The following is a 22,771-nucleotide window of genomic DNA, read 5'->3' on the forward strand; positions in this document are numbered from 1 at the left end:
AAGTTGCTGAATTTGGAACCAAGCATATTAAATCAAAGTAATAGGAGAAGGAATCTTGGAATTCTAGGATATCGTTTTCACCTTGTTATTGAAAACACCATTATTGGTGTTGACAGGTCCCTTGATGGCCCCCCCCAGTACTGTTAAAAATGTGATATTCCCACTAAAACTGAGATGAAACTAGTATCAGCTCGCAACATTAGAAACCAAGAAAAGAATCTGAATCACTGTCTTAATCTCAATGATCAGGTAGTATCTAGCTACTACTCGGGCTTCGTCGTTTGGCTACTACTTAGAAGGTCTGCAATTATTCGTTATATCCATAAACATTTTACCATTCCGATTTCCCATTTCCTACTCAGCAAAATGAGACGATCAACAATTACCAATGAACCAAAGGATTTCATTAAAAAACATTAGAACTAATAAAACAAATAAACTCAATATTTTATCAGCGACGAGAACAAAATCGAAATGAAGGATTTGATTTATAAGATTCCAATTCTTACCAGTCAAAACTCTCGATTGAACCGTAGTTCTTTTTTTTCCCGAAAATTATAACAGCCTCACCTTCACTAAAAAAAATTGCGTTTCAAAAGTGTCAAGTACTCATATTTTTGCAGACAGAAACAAGAATTAAAAGAATATAAAAGTCCGATTCAAAATGCTCGAAAATATTATTTGTTGTTGTAAAATATAGCAATTTTTTATTGCACCCAGAAATATGCGAAATGCAGAAGGTTAAATGGGAAAATAGAGAGGGAGAAGAAGAATCAGCGAACCTAATAGAGAAAGCGACGAAGAACGTTAACTTCTGAATATAATTGTCCACCGGATTAGGAAAAGGTGTATATGAGTTTGGGCCTTCAGGTTCAGACATGGATTAATATCTCCTTTATTTTCATGCCTAAAGTTGAAACGAAAAGGCATAAGGTTAGTTCTTTTGAATAATTATTTTAATTTATATTCTAGTTATGGAGTGTTATAGTTATAATATTAATGTTTATACGTAGGGATGACAACGGGTCGGGTTCGGTTCGGGTATTGGTCTCTGTCTCCGTCCCCGTTTAAAAAACTCATACCCGTCCCCGTTTAAAAAATCACGTGGATTTAAACGGGGATCCCCATCAGGTAATCAGAGAAAATCGCAGGGAAACGGGTATCCCTTTTAGCATAAACGGTTATTTAAACGGGTATTGGGCCGGGTATATATATATATTTAAATTAAATATATAAATATTATATATATTTTTTAATTTAATTTAAATTTATTAATATTATATATATATAATAATTATTTTTAATATTTATCGGGACGAGTATCGGGGCGGGTAATCGGGGCGGGGATTACCAAACCCATCCTCGTCCCCGTCCTCGTTTAGCATAAACGATTTTTCCCGGCCCCGTTTAATTCAATTTTCGGTTTTCCCCATCGGATTCGGGTTTTTTTGCCATCCCTATGTATACGTCAGTAAGTGATAATGTTTAGTAAAAAATTTATTAAATTAATTATAAATAATTATTTTAGAAAAATCATAATCAAATTAAGATTATAACTTTAAGAGATTTTGAACTTGAGTTAAATAAAAAGTGATATATGATTAATATAGGGGTTTTGTCTTATTCTTTCTCGGTCGACTTGGATGCAATTAAGGTTTTGCCTTTATTTTCCTGATAAGTCAAACACGATAGCAAAGAAATCTGTGATCAATACATTCAAGACCAATTATGGGAGATCTAGAGCACACTTTAGAGGAGCTAAATCTGGGTTATAAAGAAGAAGAAGCCAATAGTCGAGCAGCAAGGAACAGATGAGGGAATATCGTTTGAAAATTGTTTTGTTGGATTCTACTTAACATCTAACCTGATAAACTTCCAAGCGATGAGATCCATGATGGCGAACGTATGGGCACCCAATCGGAGGTATATCAATTAATGAACTCGGGGAAGGATGCTACCTATTTAGACTCTACTATGGCGTGGATGCAGACAGAATGGAAAACGAAGGACCATGGTACTTTAATTCACATATCCTAGTTTTCCACAGATAGCAAAACGGGGAAGATCCTATGGTGGTTCCCCTTCACTCGACAGACTTTTGGGTACAAATAAAAGATTTACTTGTGGGATACATATTTGAGCAAATAGCCAAGCAACTCGAAAATTTTATCGGTAAGTTTCTATCATATGACTCGATAGCAGTGGCGTTAGGGTATAAAGGATGCATCAAAACATGAGTACGCCTGGACGTTCGACTCCCCCTGAAAAGAAGGAAAAACCTAGCTTTAGCTAATGAGAAATATTCGTATGCAACTTTCCAATACGAAAATCTAAAACTATTTTGCTATATGTGTGGCAAATTGGGTCATGGGGAAGGTTTCTGCCCCCTCCGATTGACGCAAAAAAAACTATTACCTGCATGGGATGCCTCGCTAAAAGCACCCCCGAGATAGCGGTCATTCCAAGCTAGCTCTTGGCTAAGAGATGAAGAGTCGAATATGCAAACAGTTACTAGAAACAAATTAAACAACATGGAGGAAAAACATATTGCAAGCACCAAAATAACAGAGGTAGAGCAGACATGATTGGTAAATCCACTGATAAAGTAAATGTATTCAATAAATAGTTCAAGGACAGCCCCAGTCCTAGTCACTGATGTGGTAATAATAGGAACAGAGGAAGAGACCCCTATGGATAAGAGAGAAGGGGCAAAGAGACAGAGAATCGCACATTCAAAGGTTTCGAGTTTTAAGAAATACGATTCCTCGAATGACAAAGACATAATATTGACAGGCCTGAAGACCCAGGCCAACCCGACACAATGAAACTCCTAAGCTGGAACGTTAGGGGTTTGGGTAGACCCCGGACGGTCAATCAACTCAGGCATATGCTGAAAGACATTAACCCTGTTGGTCAAATAATTCTAGCAGCCGGTGGCTGCTTGAAATTCAAAGGTGGGGGATGCTTTAAATTTCAAAGTTAGGCAGCCTATTTTATTGAATTTGGGCAAGGATAATCACCAAATTGAGTCATTGAACTTTAGAGTATTTATAAGATTAGTCCTCAAGCTTTAACTATAAATACCCTAGTTCATTTAGTTTCAAAATCATCCCAAATTATTTATTTCTCCCAATACTAGAGAGTTTATAGTGAGTAGTGAGTGTTTTGTAAACACCTGTAAATTTTCTCTCTTAGTAAAAGATCTGCAGCAGTCCGGAGACGTAAGCACAATTGGCTGAACTCCGTTACCAATTTCGGGTATTATTTTTCCGTTTTTTATTTCACATTCTCAATAATCTGGTTATATAGAAATTACTCGTTCTCGGTTTATTTCCCAACAACTGGTATCAGAGCTTTTGGTTGTGAGTTTTTGTCAATTTTTTTGCGAGGTTACTATTAATTACTATTTATTACTGTTCACGTGAATAGTGGATTTCGTTAATAGTAAAAAAAATTTGTCAGCGATACGAATTTATCGAAGAAGGTGTTCTAATACACGGTGGTTCGCAAGAATTGTCAGAAACGATCCAAACGAAGCCAGATTCGAGTGGGAGCGATGGCTGCAGACGAAGGGAATGTGAAAATTGAAAAGTTCGATGGTGCGGACTTTGGCTTTTGGAAGATACAGATTGAAGATTTTCTGTACCAGAAAAATCTATATCAATCTCTCTCAAGAAAGCAACCAGAGGGCATGAAGAATGGGCTCTTTTCGACAGACAAGCCCTCGAAGTTATCCGACTGACGTTGTCTCAAAATATTGCTTTCAACATAGCAAAGGAAAAGACCACGGTGGGTCTTATGGCGGCTCTCTCCAGTATGTATGAGAATCCATCAGCCTCAAACAAAGTTCACTTGATGATGCGATTATTCAATTTGCGGATGGCGGGAGGGGCATCAATGGCTCAATACCTAAATGAACTCAACACAATCACAACCCAGTTGAGTTCAGTAGAAATTAAATTCGATGATGAAGTTCAAGCTTTAATTCTCTTATCATCTCTACCAGACAGTTGGAATGCTACTGTTACAGCAGTCAGCAGCTCGTCGGAAAACAACAAATTAAAATTCGACGATGTTCGAGATCTGGTATTGAGCGAAGAAATTCGACGGAGAGAATTGGGTGAAGCATCAACCTCCTCAGCTTTGCACACAGAGTCTAGAGGGAGAACTTCAGAAAGAAATTCAAATCGTGATAGATCCAAATCCAGAAGGGAAAAATCAAGAACGGGGAAGAAAGATTTGACCTGTTATAACTGCGACAAGAAGGGTCACTTTAAAAGAGATTGTCGATCACCGAAGAAAAATACCGGCGCACAGGAATCTGCCAACGTGACAGAGGAGACAGGTGATGCCATGATTCTAAGCGTCAATAGTCCGATTGAATCATGAATCTTGGATTCAAGGGCATCTTTCCACTCCACCCCATGCCGAGAAATCAAGGAGAACTATGTCAGTGGTGATTTTGGGAAGGTTCATCTAGATGATGATGAAACCTTGAAGATCGTCGGAAAAGGAGACATCCGACTAAAGTTGCCAAACCAGACCACCTGGACGCTGAAGGGAGTAAGACATATTCTTGGCCTCAAAATAAATTTGATTTCTGTAGGACAGGTTGATAGAGAATGATATAGCACAACCTTTTCAGACTGTGAATGGAAGATTACCAAAGGAGCACTCGTCATTGCTCGTGGTAAGAAGACTGGTACTCTCTATGTAACATCAAATTTAGAGAATATCATTTTTGCTGCAGATGCTGATGGAAAATCAAACCTATGGCACCAAAGGCTTGGTCATATGAGCGAGAAATGGATGAAGACACTTTTGTCAAAAGGGAAGCTGCCAGATCTAAAGAATGTAGATGTCGGACTATGCGAGGATTGCATCTTTGGCAAACAAAAGAAAGTCAGCTTTGCAAAGATTAGTAAGACACCCAAGGCTGAAAAGTTATAGTTGGTTCATACTGATGTATGGGGACCATCTCCAGTTCTATCTCTTGCAGGCTCATTATATTATGTCACCTTCATCGATGATTCTACAAGGAAGGTGTGGGTTTATTTTCTGAAGAAGAAATCAGAAGCCTTTGATACCTTTAGAAAATGGAAGGCCATGATGGAAAATGAGATTGGTCTGAAAGTTAAGCGGTTGAGGTCTGACAATGGATGAGAGTACAAAAATCGTAGATTCAGAGATTTTTGCGCAAACAATGGGATCAAGATGGAGACAACAGTTCCCATGACACCGCAACAGAATGGCGTAGCAGAGCGCATGAACAGAACTCTGAATGAAAGTGTTAGAAGCATGAGGATACATGCCGGATTACCCAAATTTCTATGGGCAGAAGCTATCAACACTGCAGCTTACCTGATCAACCGTGGGCCCTTAGTTCCTTTGGATGGCAGAATACCAGAGGAAGTTTGGAGCAAGAAAAAAAAAACCTTTCACACTTAAGAGTGTTTGGTTGTATTTCTTATGTACACATAGATTCTGCTGAAAGAAGTAAATTTGATGCCAAGTCCAACAAATGTGTCTTTGTTGGTTATGGTGGTGATGAGTTCGGTTACCGATTTTGGGACTATGAAAATCGGAAGATCATCAGAAGCAAGATGGGAGCAAACGCTACAAAGCAAGATTGGTTGTCAAAAGTTTTCAGCAAAAAGAAAGTATTGACTATAATGAAATTTTCTCTCCAGTCGTAAAACTTTCTACAATCATACTGGTGCTGAAAATTATAGCTGTAGAGAATTTACATCTTGAGCAGTTAGATGTAAAGACAGCTTTCCTTCATGGTGATTTGGAGGAAGAAATCTATATGAGACAGCCATAATGCTTCATAGAGATAGGCAAGAAAAACCTGGTATGCAAGTTGAAGAAGAGCTTGTATGGTTTAAAACAAGCTCCTAGACAGTGGTACAAGAAGTTCGATAGTTTCATGGGAAGTAGTGGTTTTACCAGATGCCAAGCAGATCATTGTTGTTACATCAAGAGGTTCGATAATAGCTTCATTATTTTATTTTTATACGTTGATGACATGCTCGTTGCAAGCTCAGACATGCAAGAGATTATAAACTTGAAGCAAAAATTGTCGAAGCAGTTTGCTATGAAGGATTTGGGCGCTGCAAAGCAGATTCTTGGGATGAGGATTAAGAGAGACACAAAGTCGGGGACTTTGATGTTATCACAGGCTGAGTACATCAACAAAGTACTCTCCAGGTTCAACATGCAAGATGTTAAACCAGTAAGTACACCTTTAGGTGTTCATTTCAGACTCTCCAAAGAACAGTCACCAAATACGGAGGAAGAACGTGCATACATGGTGAATGTGATGTATGCCTCAGCAATTGGAAGTCTGATGTATGTCATGGTTTGTACTAGACCAGATATTGCTCATGCAGTGGGAGCTGTTAGCAGGTACATGAATAATCCGGGCAAGGTACACTGGGAAGCAGTCAAATGGATCCTCAGATATCTGCGAGGTACCACAAGTAAAGCACTTTGTTTCAAATATGGAGATACGATACTAACAGGCTATGTAGATGCTGACTTAGCCGGAAATGTCGATATCAGAAGAAGCACTACAGGGTATGTCTATACTCTATGAGGAACTTCAGTGAGTTGGGTTTCTCAACTACAGAAGATAGTTGCTCTCTCCACAACTGAAGCAGAATATGTCGCTGTTATGGAAGCCAACAAGGAGATGGTTTGGTTCCAAAGTTTCTTGGAAGAGTTAAGCAAGAAACAAGAAAACAATATCTTGTATTGCGATAGTCAAAGTGCTATCCATCTAGCAAAGAATCCGTCTTTTTATTCCAGGACGAAACACATACAATTGAGATATCATTTTATCCAGTCTCTTCTGGAAGATGGGATTTTGAAACTTGAAAAGATTAGTGGAGCTCAAAATCCGGCAAACATGTTAACAAAGACGGTACTACGGACACACTGAAGTTGTGTTCAACTTCAGTTAGCATGCTAGAATAACAAAACCAGAAATACTACTACATTGATCGAGGTGTGAAGACAGATTAAACTTAGTCTTTAAGTGGGAGATTGTTGGTCAAATAATGCTAGCAGTCGGTGGCTGCTTTAAATTCAAAGGTGGGGGGCTGCTTTAAATTTCAAAGTTAGGCAGCCTATTTTATTGAATTTGGGCAAGGATAATCACCAAATTGAGTCATTGAACTTTAGGGTATTTATAAGATTAGTCCTCAAGCTTTAACTATAAATACCCTAGCTCATTTAGTTTCAAAAGCATCCCAAATTATTTCTTTCTCCCAATATTAGTGAGTTTCTTGTAAGTAGTGAGTGTTTTGTAAATACCTGTAAATTTTCTCTCTTAGTAAAAGATCTGCAGCAGTCCGGAGACGTAAGCACAATTGGCTGAACTCCGTTATCAATTTTGGGTATTATTTTTCCGTTTTTTATTTCGCATTCTCACTAATCTGGTTATAGGGAAATTACTCGTTCTCGGTTTATTTCCCAACAAACCCAACTGCATTTTTTTATGGAAACAAAATTACAAAGCAATCGGATGGTGATAGTAAGAAGAAGGTTGGGTTTCAGCAATGGTGTTGTAGTAGAGGCACAAAGGAACAGTGGGGGACTATGTCTAGCCTGGAAGAAAACAACACATGTCACATTACGGTATTTTTCTAGCTCCCGTATTGATATAATGATTCTGGACGATGAAGTGGACATTAATTGGAGTTTCATTGGGTTCAATAGGGACCTAGAGGAAAATAGAATATGGGAATCATGAAATTTATTGAGACAATTAAACGACAGCTCAGAGTTACCATGGTTGATCATGGGAGATTTCAATGAACTCATGTACTTCTATGAAAAACATAGGGGATTAGAAGGAAATGAAAGGCAAATGTTATATTTCAAATAGACTCTTGAAGATTGTGGATTGGAAGACATATGACACAAAGGTAAATGGTTCACATGGGAAAGGGGGAGGAGAGCTGACAACAACATTCGGGAATGGTTGGATAGGGGGCGGCAAACATGGCTTGGCTGAACCTATTTCCTATAAATAAACTATCACATCTAACCCACTCTTTCTCGGACCATTTTCCACTACTATTGCATTCTTCGACTGCACAATGGAGTCATCGCTATTAGCACTTCAAATTTGAGGCATCCTAGTTAATGGATGAATCGTGTATGAAGGAAGAGGAGCACATATGGGCAAACCAATCAGGCTCGGTCCCGAAATATCTTGATAAAGTCAAAAAGTTTCGATAAATGGTTTTGAGAGATTCGAATCAAAAAAGGGATTGTCGAAACGCGACCTAAGGAAGAAATTGAATTATCTGCTAGATATGAAAACAACAAAAGAGAACCTGGGAGACCTTCTGTAGACTAAACTCCAGTTGTATATGGAGAATGATAAAGCCGAAATATATTGGGAGAAAAGAGAAATAGCTAATTGGCTAAAAAATGACGATAACAACACATTTTTTCCACCGATACGCTTCCCATCGCAAGAAATAGAACAGAATCAGGGGCTTGGAAAATGAGATGGGTGAACAATATGAAGATGATATAAGTCATACAAGACTTATCAAAGATGTACTTTTCAGACCTATTTACCACAGGTTTTGAAAGAGTACATGACTTGTTGATTTCTAGGATTAAACCACGCATAACCGAAGAGATTAATACCAAGTTAAGTCGACCTTTTACCTTTGAGGAAGTCACAAGTACCGTGAAGTCAATGAGTCCTCTCAAACCATCAGGGGAATATTGAATAGGGGCGATCTTCTACCAACGCTTTTGGCACATTATTAGTAAAGAAGAAGCGAATTTTGCATTGAACTGCTAAACGGGACGCATGACATGGAAATGATAAATAACACTCATATTGTTTTGATCCAAAAAGTCAAATCCCCAAGGAGACTAACCCAATTTAGACCAATAAGTTTATATAATGTCCTTCATAAAATTGTCGCTAAAATATTGGTTCAAGAATGCAAGAATATCTACACTTATGTATTGACGAATCACATATCATATTTGTTCCAGGGAGGCTGATCACATATAACATTATAACAGTATATGAGGTATTGCACTACTTCACTCAAAAACAAAATGGGAAAAATTGTACTTTACATTGAAACTTGACATGAGCAAAGTCTATGACATAGATGGGTGGCCATATTTAAGGCAAATTATGGAAAAATTGAGTTTTGATAGGAGCTGGATAAACATTATTACTTGGTGCGTGACCACAGTGTCTTACTCGATAGTCATAAACAGTAAAACAAGAGAATTATTCAAAGCTCAAAGGGGCATGCGATAGGGTGACTCATTAAGCCAATATCTCTTCTTAATATGCAGTGAATGCCTTTCAACCTTACTAAGACAAGCTGAAGTTTTGGGCACATTTAAGGGAGTCAAACTTAACAGGCATGTCCCGACTGTAACACATCTTTTATTTGTTGATGTCTGCCTAATCTTTGGAGAGGCTACAACACGAGTGGCAAGGGGCATAAAAGAGATATTACAAACCTATAGTCATAGTTATGGGTAATAAATAAATTTTGATAAATCAGGGTTATTTTTTATCTCTAATATTATAGACTCCAATCGGGACAATGTGCGACGGATTCTAGAAGTGGAGAACATATCGCACCCATAAAAGTATTTGGGGTTGTTTTTATTAGTTGGGAGAAATAAGAGACATGTGTTTATTTCAATGAAAGAGATTATGTGGGCAAGAATCCACTCATGGAGTACAAAAACACTCTCACAAGGGGGAATGAAGTTTTCATAAAGTCAGTGTTGCAAGCGCTGCCACTCTTTTCTATGAATTGTTTTCTCCTACCGAAATCACTATACGATGAACTAGAAAAATATATGAATCAGTTATGATGGAAAAAATCAGGGGAATCAAAAGCATTCAATGGGCCTTGTGGGAGAAATTGGGTAAACTTAAAGAGGAATGTGGTAAGGGCTATTATGACCTAGCGAAGTTTAACATAGAACTACTAGCAAAACAAGGATGGAGAATCCTAAGTAACCCCACCTCACTAGTAAACAAAATTCTACAGGCAAAATACTTTCCAGCATCAGATTTCTTGAATGCAAAAGTAGGAGCTTACCCCTCTTATATATGGAGGAGCATTTGGAGTGCAAGGGGCATAATAGAGAAAGGGGTTCAATGGAAAGTGGGCAATGGGTTGAATATCTTAATATGGAGCGATTATTGGTAACCAAGAGCAGTGTCGAAACATATACTATCGCCAAAAGGGATGACATTGATAAGATGTCAGACCTCATTAATCATATGTTAGGGTTTATGAAGCTCAATTTGAACAACTTAAAATATTTGACAAGAGGGGCTGAATCGGCTTTTTGAGAATTTTAGGAAGTAAGGAGAATTAAAGGGATAGAAAATTGTAGCACAATGATTTATAGTGGTTCGACTTTCTCAACCTGTAATACCCATCTCCTGTATACCCGCCCATACACGAGATATGGATGTCACATTACTTAATAAGATGTTTGTCATTTGAAAACTCGTAAAAATTTGTTTCAATTTGATGAACCATAAAATAAGATATTTTATGAAACAACATACTAAAATTTTCACTTAATTATATTACAAAAAATGTTTACCATAGTTTAATTACATGCCAACTGAGTTCTTAAATTGAATAAGATTGTCCCACCGTTACTAATGAGAGTCACTTTAATTTGATGATACCCCCTGCTACTGCTGCACTACTTACTTAACTATCTCTGCCTTTACCTACTCGTGGAAACGACACACGTTAAGTATTTACTTAGTGAGACATAATATTGTAACTTATCCTTTGAAAATACAAAAGTATATCACATTTATTTATTCCACATTAAATAGTATATTCTTCAAGTATCCCATATTTCTCCCCATTTAAACCATATTTCATTTATTATTTTCTTAATTCTTTTTAGTATATATCTATCTTCCTTTATATTTTTCTAAAAACTTTTATCTCTTTAGCCATTAGTCTTTATTTTCATTGATAGTATTCATTCATGCTTATAATGCACCTATATGCATTTCAATTATACCATCATTTCATTTATGGCATCCTTTTATGCCTTTGATATATGATTATACATTTCATTTATGGCGTCATTTCTTTCCTTTTATGTCTTGTTTATGTTTTCCTTTATAACATCCATTCAAATCACTTATTCACCATTCATATCACAATACATATTAAAATTCCTTTATTCTCTTACTCAACAGTGTTTAACCGTTCCTCTAACTGACATAATTGACACCTTATGCCATTGCACAGTTAGGCCATTATTCTTTTAATTTGGAATAGCTTCTACTCCAATACTTACTTTTAATATCAATTAACTCTCTTTTAATTAATTATAACTCTTATACATTTGCACTCTTAATGCTCACATGGTAATTTACCAACTTCTTATTCTTGTTCATTTATTAAGATACACATGTAGTGCCTATACCGTTATTTCTCAACCATTTATATAATCTATGTGGTTGGCATACACATTACCAATATAAATATCCATTTTTTTCTTATTATGAATTCTTATGTTTATACACATATATTTCCTATACGGAAATTCATACACTTAGTATGATTTCCTTATCATTTTAACAAACGAAGTGCCCTATCTGGAAATTCATACACTTAGTATGTTGAAATTGTCATAACCATTGATCGTTAATTCGTATTTTCATTAATAATGTCCATTCACATTTATCATATACCATTATACCTTTTTAATTATAGCATACTTTTATGTTGATAATGCACCCATATGCATTTCAACTTTGGTATCCTTTCATGCCAATAATGCACCCATATGCATTATTCTTTCATGCTGATAATGTACCCATATACATATCAGCTAAGGCATCCTTTCATGCCACTAATGAACCCATATGCATTATTCTTTCATGATGATAATGTACCCACCTGACTATCATTGCTATATATCCAATAAGAAATATCGATTACTTTGGTACTTTGCCTTTGCCCTTAGAATTGTTTATTTCGGGAGCTTGGTTTCGATCTACTCAAGCATCCATAAAAACATATAACATACCCAATGTTAGAATATTTTCTAACCATTATACTTAAACAATACTCAAAATAACATATCATTAACTTTCTATACCAATATCAACATATTTTAACATTTCTGGCTCTATAGTATCGATATTACTACCCTAGTATCGATACTTCCATACTATGGTACAGATACCCCCCTTCGGGTATCGATACCAAAAATAGGTTCGGTGTTGCCAGGGTATCGATACTACCCTACTAGGGTATCGATACCCCTATCGGTATCGATACCAAAATTAGATTCGATGTTTTCTTAGTATCGATACCTCTTATCACGGTATCGATACCACCCCATAGGTATCGATACTGGTTGAATTACCCAAATGATGTCAAATTTCTTTATATTTACCCAATTCTATACTATTAAACTCTTCTTTAACTATCCATACTAACATTCCTTCAATTTGCTTCCTAAAACATCTAACATCTTTCAAGAACATTCTATTCTAAGAATAAAACCATTTTTTCTAATATGTTCTTTAACCCATCTAATACTTCTAATCTCTCTTTTATATCTTTGGTAAGTCAAATCTATCAGTAAACCTTAATAAACACCAATATACTAACATTTCATTTCAAAACCTGTTGAGTTAATCGATTGATGGAATCGACCAAGAGGGGGTGAATTGGTAATTAAAAATTTGGTGGAAGTTTTTGCAGAAAATTGAAAGTAATTACACAGCGATTTAGAGTGGTTCGACTTTCTCAATCAAAGTCTACGTCCACTACCTTAGTTATCCACATTAAGGATTTTCCACAAATTCACTAATTTTTCTTTCTTTTGAGAACAAAGAGTAACCTTGCAAATCCCTCAAGAATTATACCCCAAATTCTTGAGAACACTCTCTCCTAAAGAGAACAATACAAATTTTGCAAACTTACAAGAAAATCCTCACAAGGCAAGATGTTTGCACAATTCTAGAACAAAGAAATAACACTTAAGAATAATACAATTGAGCACAATAAGTGTTCTTGAAAGAAAAGATGAATATTGAATGAAATTTGGCTTGAAATTGCTCAAACTTGAGGTTTGATATTTTCTCTTTGTTTCTCTCTTGATTCTTGTTGATTGTTGTTTCTTGATCTTTATCAATGGCTTCTAAGCTTGTTTAAATACTTCTTCAATTGATTTTGAACGTTAGGGATGATTAGTGGAGTCAATGGAGTCGTTTAAGTGTGAAAACAATTAATAAAACAGTGAGAGCGTCTGGTGCATCGATGCATAAGGCTAGTGCATTGGTACACTATGTGTAAAATTCAAATATTTCGACCGTTGGACCCTTAGTGCATCGGTGCACTAAGAGTGCATCGATGCATAAAATGCATTCGATGTTTTAAACAAGCCTGAATGCATCGATGCATGGTATGTGCATCGATGCATAAAATGCATTCGATGTTTTCATAAAACCTGAGTGCATCGATGCATGGTAGTGCATCGATGCATAAAATGCATTCGATATGGTGAGTGCATCGGTGCATCCTTTCTCAATTTTGATTTTTGGCTCGTTTTTTGTTTGAAATACTTTGTGAAAATTGTTTCAAAAATATTTTAAGTATAAAACACAATTTTACACATTAGTAAGGATTGAAAATGAACTTTGAAAGACTTGGAGTAATATTTTGATATTCGAGTAATTAAATCGAATATACTTAGAAAATCATTTTTAAAATCTTAAAATTCATTTAACTTAATTTGTTATATCGAAACATCAAAATGTTTTCAACAATCTCCCCCTTTTTGATATAACAAAACATTTTAGTAATTTTAAGATTTTCTAATAAATTTTGAAATCAAGTTTGAAAAATTACTCCCCCTTACTTTAACACTTCTCCCCTTTTTTGTTAAATCAAAAAGACTTTAAAACGCTTTAAACAAGGTTTTGAAAAGCATGGCCAATTGATTATAAATAAATATAGCTTAAGCTGCTAAGATCAAAGATCAAGAGAAAGGTTAGCCATTAAGATCACAATCAATATTCATATAAAATGTGTAATGGAGAATTGGTCATATACTAAACGATGCAATAATTAAGATAAAAATTCAAACACACCAAATATGCATTAAGTTCAAATATCCAAGCATCCAAAACATAAATCCAAACAAATAATCATCCAAAATAAAAAAAACAATCCAAGAATAGTAAAATGTTTTATCAATCCGAGTGAGAGCGTCTATATGTTCACGCATCTCCCGCTGAAACTCAGTCAGTTGAGATTCTATAGAAGTAAACCTCACATCAAATGACTCCATAAATGCACGAAAATATGGAGGCATTTGTTCCTCTTGCTGTGTTGGTTCCGGAGCAGGCTCATCGTCTGGTACGTGGTCGTCAATATCTTGCATAAGTTGTTGAAGCTTGGGATCATCGTCAGCAGCCGGTGTCGGAGGAGGAGGAGGAGCACGAGAAAAGCTAGGAGCAGAACGTGAAGAACTGGCTCCCGGAGTTTGCTTATTGGATCGAAAGACCCATTGACCAGTTTCCTCATCCTGTTTCCAATCAGCTTTCTTCAAGGAGGTGAGATTGATTTGGTTTTGAAGATGTGATTGTCGAGAGAGACTCTAAGACCGAGTTTGATAAAAATATTACTAAGTAGACACCCATAAACTAAAGTTTCGACATGCTTAGAGTGGACAACATTTATAGTACCTACTAGTTCACTAAAAATTATGTGAGGCAAATTTATCTTTCTATTATGTTGGATACAATGCATCCACCATAAATCCCTAACACGAAGAGTGGAGTACCTACCTCCGGATGGTCGAAACCACCAAAAGATCATTAAATGCAGAAAACGATCGTGATGTGTATGTAAGGTACTAACACTAGCATTAGGAAGATAAGGATATGCCGCAGTTTCTTTCTCATTATATAAACCATTGTCATCTGCCCAAATTGCTTAGCTATAGTCTCGGAGTCAATATGAATATATTGTCCTAAAAGGTAGGATCTAATTCCTATAGTCCCGTATTGACTCTCGTTTTGAATACATACCACATTAGAGTAGAAAATGCGGACCAGCTGATGATAGACAATAGGTTTAAGGTGAAACAGTTTATCAAACTTCCATGACTTGAGAGTCGGTATGTATTGAAAGTTGATATCTACCATCGCTTGAACAGAGGGAATACGTTCTTCCCGGATTTTATAAGTTTGGAAGGAATCCATGTACCCATGGTAGAGTTCTTCTCTACCACGCTCAAGCATATTAAAACATGAGTTTAGAATGGTTGTATTGAGATCGTTTGGATTTGGAGCTTGAGGAGGAATAGGATTATGAGGTCGGTTAGAATGAGTATAAGAAGTCCTAGGGCGTTTAGGGTTTGACATGGTTTAAGAAATCGGAATTAGGAATGTAATCTGTAATTTTGAAACACATGTATGCACAATAATCAATCTCAAAACTCAATTGAGTCCGCAATAATTCAAGGTTCTCTAAATCGAGTCCTAATGGGCATGTTTTTGAAAACTATTTGAAAATAACATTGGAAATATCATAATACATATAGTTTTCATGAAAACAATACAATTAAATAAAAAACATCAATAATTTTCGAGAATTTTTTTATAATATTTCGAAAATTCAAAAATAATGTTGAAAAATTGTTTGTTTTTGACGAAATTGATTGTAAAATCTAGTTTAGAATCATACTATAATCAATGCCCGATATAATGTTCATCCTAGAACTAATCTAAACTAGTTCTAAAATCAAAATTTGATAAAAATAGAGGTTTTTTGGAAAAATACCTTAAAAAATTCGGATTGAGTGGAATATGATGATGTTTTGCACGATTTAATGATGTTAGTAGGACTTGAAGATGTAAAACTCGAAGATTCTGACTATTTTTCGTTGATTTTGAGCAAATGGAGAGTTTAGAGGGAGAGAGGGACGAACGGCAGTAAGGGGATTGTTTGAAGGGTTTTGAGAAAATGAAGAAAAGTAGGGTTTTTATCCAAAAACCCGACGGATGCATCGATGCACATTCAAGGCGTGCATCGGTGCATCTTCATGATGTATCGATGCACATTCAAATGGATGCATCGATGCACTTTCATAGTGTATCGATGCATTATGCACAAAAATGTCAAAAATCCGTTTTAAACACTCAAAATGCTAAATTAATTAGCTCTAGTGGTATTGGCAACTCATATATTGAAAATTAATCATGTTCAATCAATCAATTTTACCCTTAAACTATATTTGAACATATAATTAATTTTCTCCAAAGATCCATAAACTCCCCCTAACTATTAGCAAAGAATGCAATCAAACAATATTATTATTATAAGCATTTTCAAATTTAATATAAAAGTGCTAAAATTATTTTAAACACCAAGTGAAGATAGGTCGGTTAAACTTATTTCTTTTCTAAGTGTCCAAAATCTCTCTTTGTCTATAGGTTTTGTAAAGATATCCGCTAATTGGTGCAAAGTATCAACAAATTCTAGAACTACATCTTCCTTAGTGGCATGGTCTCTAATGAAGTGATGTCTAATTTCAATGTGCTTAGTTCTAGAGTGTTGGATGAGATTTTTAGTGAGACAAATAGCACTAGTATTGTCACACTTGATAGGAATGGTACCTACTTCAATTCCATAATCAAAAAGTTATTGTTTCATCCATAAAACTTGTGCACAACAACTACCGGCTAAAATGTATTCCGCTTCAGTGGTAGATAATGCAACACAATTTTGTTTCTTTGAAAACCAAGAAATCAATATATTTCCAAGGAATTGGCAAGTATCAGAGGTGTTATTCCTATCTAATTTGCATCCTCCATAATCTGCATCAAAAAAGGCATGCAATCTAAAGCTAGAGTCTCTAGGATTCCAAAGTCCTAAATTAGGAGTGTCCTTAAGGTATCTAAAGATTCTCTTAACAGCTAGTAAATGTGATTCCTTAGGACATGATTGAAATCTAGCACATAAGCAAACACTAAACATAATGTCCAGCAGTCTACTTGCGGTTAAATAAAGCAAAGAGCCAATCATTGACCTATATAATTTAAGATCCACACATTTACCTCATTCATCTTTGTAAAGCTTTGTAGATGAGCTCATTGGAGTATCATAAGGTTTCCCATTTTCCAGTCCAAACTTCTTGAGCATATCTTTGACGTACTTAGCTTGATTGATGAAGATGCCATCTTTTCTTTGCTTGATTTGGAGTCCCAAGAAAAATGAGAGCTCCCTCATCATACTCATCTCGAATTCGCTTTGCATTAGCTTAGAAAATTCTTGGCAAAGAACATCATTAGTAGAACCAAATATTATATCATCAACATAAATTTGAACTACTAATAAATCTTTACCTTTATGCTTTAAAAACAATGTAGTGTCAACCTTCCCTTTTAAAAAACTTTTCAATTAAAAAGTTTGACAATATTTCATACCAAGCTCTAGGAGCTTGTTTTAAACCATAAAGTGCTTTTGTCAATTTAAGAACATGATTTGGAAATTTTGAATCTTCAAAACCAGGAGGTTGTTCCACATACACTTCTTCTTTTATAAAACCATTTAAAAATGAACTTTTAACATCCATTTGATATAGTTTAAATTCATTGACACATGCAAATGCTAATAACATTTTAATTGCTTCCATCCTAGCTACGGGAGCGTATGTTTCATCATAGTCTATGCCCTCTTCTTGAGTATACCCTTGAGCAACAAGTCTAGCCTTGTTTTTCACTATATTACCACTTTCATCAAGCTTATTCCTAAATACCCATCTAGTACCTATAGTAGACTTATTACTAGGCCTTTCAACTAATGTTCATACTTTACTTCTCTCAAATTGATTTAACTCTTCTTGCATAGCTATAATCCAATGTTCATCATTTAACGCTTCTTTAATATTCTTAGGCTCTATGCATGAGATAAATGCAACATAATTACAAATATTTCTAAGAGAAGATCGAGTTGTTACCCCTTTGGATGGATCACCTATTATTTCACCATCCTTGACATAGTTGTATTCCCTTGGGTAAGAGACTTCCCTTTCTTCAATGGTTGGATTCTCGAGAGGATCTTGAGTTTCCTCATCTTTCGTTTCTTCCTTTAATGATGGTTCTCCAACGTTATTTATGTTTATAATACCTACATCATCATTCACACAAGAATCCTTCCTCGGAAGGGGATTATCATCGAAAACAACATGTATAGACTCTTCTACAACTAAAGTTCTTTTATTAAATACTTGATAAGCTTTAGAATTTAAGGAATAACCCAGTAAATTCCTTCATCACTTTTAGCATCAAAATTACCAAGATTGTCTTTACCGTTATTTAAAACAAAACATTTACATCCAAAAGGATAAAAATAGCTAATATTAGGATTTTTATTTTTAAAAAGTTCATATGGAGTTTTCTTCAAAATAGGCCTAATCATTACTCGATTAATAACATAACAAGCGGTTTTTGTGGCTTCTGCCCAAAAATATTTTGGCAAATTGTTTTCACAAAGCATGGTTTTAGCCATTTCTTCTAAAGTTCGATTTTTCCTCTCAACAACTCCATTTTGTTGAGGGGTTCTAGGTGCTGAAAAATTATGGCTAATACCATTAGAATTACAAAATTCAGTAAATCCAAGATTTTCAAATTTAGTTCCATGATCACTCCTAACACTAGTTATAGAGTAACCTTTTTCATTTTGGATTACTTTTGAAAACGTGATGAATTTTTCTAATGCTTCATCTTTAGTACTTAAGAATAGAACCCAAGTATATCTAGAATAGTCATCTACCAATACAAATGCATATTGTTTTCCACCCAAGCTAGTAGTTCTAGATGGCCCAAAAAGATCTAAATGGATCAATTGTAATACTCTACTAGTGGATACATCATTAATGGATTTAAAAGAAATTCGCTTTTGTTTTCCTTTAGCACAAGCATCACAGATTTTATCATTATCAAATTTTAGTTTAGGTAACCCTCGAACTAAATCTCCTTGAATTAACCGTTGTAAAACACTCATACTAGCATGTCCTAGTCTCCTATATCATAACCAACTATCATGCCCATCCTTAGCAACTAGGAAAAAATTAATCATATATATAGAATCTAAATGCACCATGTAAATGTTTCCTATTCTATGACCAACAAGCATAATCCGATTAGATGCAATGTCAATGACTTTACAACCATTAATATCAAACATGACATTGAATCCTTTATCGCACAGTTGACTAATACTCAATAGATTATGCTTTAATCCATCAACATATAAAACATTCTTAATTTGTATGGAAGAGGTATTACCTATAGTGCTTATACCTTCAATGTAACCTTTTGAGTTATCACCAAAAGTCACCTCTCCTCCATTTTTGGCGTTGAGCTCTATGAACCAGCTTTTGTCACCGGTCATGTGTCTTGAGCATCCACTATCAAGGTACTATGAGTTTGAATTTGTTTCCCGTGCCTTGTAGCAATGCTCCTTTTCCTACAAACATAGATTAATTTTTGATTTTTGGTACCCAAATTCTTTTGGGTCCATATTCATTAGTTTCCAAAATCCTAGTCCCCTTAGGTATCCATTTGTGTAGGATATTCTTGTCTTTAGTAGTAATGAGTTCTTTTGGAACCCATATACTTCTAACGATTTTTCATTAGAGGTTCTTTGGGGACCTCTATGATTGTAGTTTCTAGAACTTTTTCTAACAAAGTTGGTCTTTGATTTTTCTCCTTTTTCAAAACATTTTGATCCAACTTTATCAAAAGAAGCTTTAAGATAATCAATTTCCTTTTGATGATCATCATTGACTCTTGAAAGTAAATTTTGCAAATCAAAATTTTTCTTTTCAAACTCTTCAAGTTTGATTTGTAAATCTTTGATTTTACTTTCAAGATCATTTTTGGTCTTGGATATTAGATTATTTTCATTTTTCAATTTTGAAATATCATTTTTTTATTTTAAAAATAATTTCTCATAATCCGAAGCCAACCCATTATATTCCTCTAATAACTCATCATAAGATAAATCATCTAAATCAAATGAGTTAGATGTTACCTTAGAATCTTCCCCCAATACCATCAAGCACAAGTTTGCTACTTCTTGTTCCTCTTCATCGGAACCTTCTTCATCGCTTCATGTAGCCACGTGAGCCTTGTGCTTATTCTTTGATTGACCCTTTCTATTTAATTATGGGCAATCATATTTGACATGCCCCGGTTTTTTGCATTCATAGCAAATGATCGGGTCATTTTCTTTTGGTTCATTCTTGAAGCCTTCATTTCATTTGAATTTTCTTCCTCGGTTTGGCCTCATCATTTTTCTGAACCGTTTGGAAAACAATGTCATCTCCTCGTCATCGTCATTTTTATCCGAATCACTCTCATCTTTTGTTGATTTGAGGGTAACTCCCACGTTCTTCTTCTTCTTCGTCTCCTTCTTTGGCTCGTCTCTTTTCTCGAGGCCTTCCTCTTCTTTAAGCATCATTTCATGTGTGAGGAGAGAGCCAATAAGCTTATCGAGAGTCAAGGATTTTAAGTTCTTAACCTTGATGATTGTCGTCTTCTTTGATTGCCAAGCCTTTGGAAGAGAGTAAACTAACTTCCTTACAAGCTTGTCATTTGGAATGATTTCTCCATATGATTTGAGACTATTGAAAATCATGGAGAATCTATCCGTCATAGCTTTGACATCTTCATCTGGTTTCATCCTGAAATTTTCATAGCTATGAGTTAGAAGACTGATTTTAGATTCTTTTACCTCGTTTGTGCCTTCATGAGTGACTTGTAGTTTGTCCCATATTTCTTTGGCGGTTGTACAAGATGAAACTCTTCTATATTCATCCGATCCAAGAGCACAAAAAATGATATGGATGGCTTTGGAGTTGAGCTGGAACATTCTTGTATCTCTTTCACTCCACAACCTTGGATGAGTGGAAAGCTTGATATATCCATCTTCTATGATATTCCATGCTCCCATGTCACTTGCTTGAATGAAATACATCATTCTATTCTTCCAATAATCCATTAAAGAAAGGAGGCTTGTTGACGAGCAATGAATCAAGACCGAAGTCAGAGTTTGAAGCTCCGGTCATTGATGATTTGAATATCGATGTAACTCTTCCTGAATCGACTCAAGAGGCGATTAAACCTTCAAATGAGTGAGGCTTGATACCAATTGTTGAGTTAATCGATCGATGGAATCGGCAAAGGGGGGAATTGGAATTAAAATTTTGGTGGAAGCTTTTGCAGAAAATTGAAAGTAATTGCACAGCGATTTAGAGTGGTTTGACTTTCTCAACCAAAATCTACGTCCACTACCTTAGCTATCCACACTAAGATTTTCCACAATTCACTAATTTGTCTTTCTTTGAGGACAAAGAGTAACCTTACAAACCCCTCAAGAATTATACCCCAAATTCTTGAGAACACTCTCTCCCAAAGAGAACAATACAAATTTTGCAAACTTACAAGAAAATCCTCTCAAGGCAAGATGTTTGCACAATTCTAGAACAAAGAAAGAACACTTAAGAATAATACAATTGAGAACAATAAGTGTTCTTGAAAGCAAAGATGAATATTGAATGAAATTTGGCTTGAAATTGCTCAAACTTGAGGTTTGATGCTTTCTCTTTGATTTTCTCTTGATTCTTGTTGATTGTTGTTTCTTGTTCTTGATCAATGGCTTCTAAGCTTGTTTAAATACTCCTTCAATTGATTCTTAACGTTGGGGATGATTAGTGGAGTCAATGGAGTCATTTAAGTGTGAAAACAATTAATACAACAGTGAGAGCGTCTGGTGCATCGATGCATAAGGCTAGTGCATCGGTACACTATGTGTAAAATTCAAATATTTCGACCGTTGGACCCTTAGTGCATCGGTGCACTAAGAGTGCATCGATACATAAAATGCATTCGATGTTTTAAACAAGCCTGAGTGCATCGATGCATGGTATGTGCATCGATGCATAAAATGCATTCGATGTTTTCATAAAACCTGAGTGCATTCGATATGTGAGTGCATCAATGCATCAATGAGTGCATCGATGCATCCTTCTCAATTTTGATTTTTGCTTGTTTTTGGTTCGAAATACTTTGTCAAAATGTTTCAAAAATATTTTAAGTATAAAACACAATTTTACACATTAGTAAGGATTGAAATTGAACTTTGAAAGACTTGGAGTAATATTTTGATATTCAAGTAATTAAATCGAATATACTTAGAAAATCATTTGTAAAATCTTAAAATTTATTTAACTTAATTTGTTATATCGAAACATAAAAATGTTTTCAACAAAACTCATTTTCTAAAATCTCTAATATTTTCTCCATTTCATGATTTAAATCTCAAATAATCATTTATTATGCACATATATCACTTAACATAACCAAAGTAACTCATAATTTAAAGAAAACACTAGCTAAGGAGAATTTACCTTATGTTAGGGAGAAAAGGGCACCCACGTGAAGAAGGAAAAGAAGAAGAAGAAGAAGAAGAAGTGTAGAAAATACACTTTACTTTCCTCTTTCTTTCCTATTTAAAATCCCTAACTATTTTAAAATTTCATTTTTCCTCTTAAAATACCAAAATGCCCTCTTAACTCCTTTATTTCTACAATTTAGTTCAAGATACTATTTCAAATCATTTTCTCATCTTTTAATAATTATTCAATTAAATCATCAAATTTTAATTCTTTTCAATTTAGTCTCTGACCTAATATTTGG

The sequence above is a fragment of the Hibiscus syriacus genome, unplaced genomic scaffold, assembly GCF_006381635.1.
Source record: "Hibiscus syriacus cultivar Baekdansim isolate YM2019G1 unplaced genomic scaffold, ASM638163v2 tig00013680_pilon, whole genome shotgun sequence".
NCBI lineage: Eukaryota > Viridiplantae > Streptophyta > Magnoliopsida > Malvales > Malvaceae > Hibiscus > Hibiscus syriacus.